This window comes from Oryctolagus cuniculus, chromosome 5, assembly GCF_051225735.1.
Source record: "Oryctolagus cuniculus isolate XC-2025 breed Fujian yellow rabbit chromosome 5, ASM5122573v1, whole genome shotgun sequence".
NCBI classification, from domain to species: Eukaryota; Metazoa; Chordata; class Mammalia; order Lagomorpha; family Leporidae; genus Oryctolagus; species Oryctolagus cuniculus.
The window spans coordinates 20,585,688-20,586,973 of NC_142871.1; the positions used below are offsets into that span (position 1 = coordinate 20,585,688).

Sequence of the window (1,286 nt, forward strand, 5' to 3'; positions counted from 1 at the left end):
CACCTATTGCTATAAACTTTCCTCTAACACTGCTTTTGCATATCCCATAAGTTTTTATATTTTGTTTTCTTATCCTCATTTACTTCCAGAAAGTTTTTGATTTCTCTTTTGATTTCTTGAATGACCCAGTGTTCATTCAGGAGCATATTTTTCGGTCTACATGTGTTTGCATACTCTCTAGGGATTCCTGAGTTGCTAATTTCCACTTTCATTCCACTGTGGTCTGAGAAGCTGCATGGTATGATTCTAATTCTTTTAAATTTGCTGAGACTTCTTTTCACCAAGATGGCGCCGAAGGCGAAGAAGGAAGCTCCTGCCCCTCCTAAAGTCGAAGCCAAAGCGCAGGCCTTGAAGGCCAAGAAGGCAGTGCTGAAAGGCGTCCACAGCCACAAGAAGAAGAAGATCCACACGTCCCCCACCTTCCGGCGGCCCAAGACACTACGCCTCCGACGGCAGCCCAAATACCCTCGGAAGAGCGCCCCCAGGAGAAACAAGCTTGACCACTATGCCATCATCAAGTTCCCCCTGACCACGGAGTCGGCCATGAAGAAGATAGAAGACAACAACACACTGGTGTTCATTGTGGATGTCAAGGCCAACAAGCACCAGATCAAACAAGCTGTGAAGAAACTCTATGACATTGATGTGGCCAAAGTCAACACCCTGATCAGACCTGACGGAGAGAAGAAGGCGTATGTGCGGCTGGCTTCTGACTATGATGCTCTGGACGTTGCCAACAAAATTGGGATCATCTGAATGGAGTCCAGCTGGCTAATTCTAAATATATGTTTTTTCACCATAAAAAAAAAAATTTGCTGAGACTTGCTTTATGGCCTAGTATGTTGTCAATCCTAGAGAAGGTTCCGTGCACTGCTGAGAAGAATGTAAAATCTTTAAATGTAGGATTGAAAGTTCTGTAGATATCTATTGGATCCATTTGGGCAATAGTGTCGATTAAATCTGCTGTTTCCTTGTTGATCTTCTGTCCTGTTGATCTGTCTATTTCTGAGAGTGGAGTATTGAAGTCCCCCAGTACTACTGTATTGGGGTCTAAGTCTCCCTTTAAGTCCCTTAACATACCTTTTAAATAAACCAGTGCCCTGTAATTAGGTGCATATACATTTATAATAGTTACATCTTCCTGTTGAATTGAACCCTTAATCATTATATAGTGCCCCTCTTTGTCTCTCTTAACAGTTTTTGTGTTAAAGTTTATTTTGTCTGATATTAATATGGCTACACCTGCTTTTTTTTTCATTTCTCTTGGCATGGAATATCTTTTTCCA

The 1,286-nt window shown here is 41.9% G+C and overlaps 1 pseudogene across 1 annotated transcript; it reads left to right on the plus strand.

The window, feature by feature from the left end:
* Nucleotides 1-267: 267 nt before the first annotated feature.
* Nucleotides 268-756, plus strand: LOC108177483 (large ribosomal subunit protein uL23 pseudogene; annotated as a pseudogene). The gene has a single exon (XR_016233653.1). The product of XR_016233653.1 is annotated as a large ribosomal subunit protein uL23 pseudogene (transcript).
* Nucleotides 757-1,286: the final 530 nt, after the last annotated feature.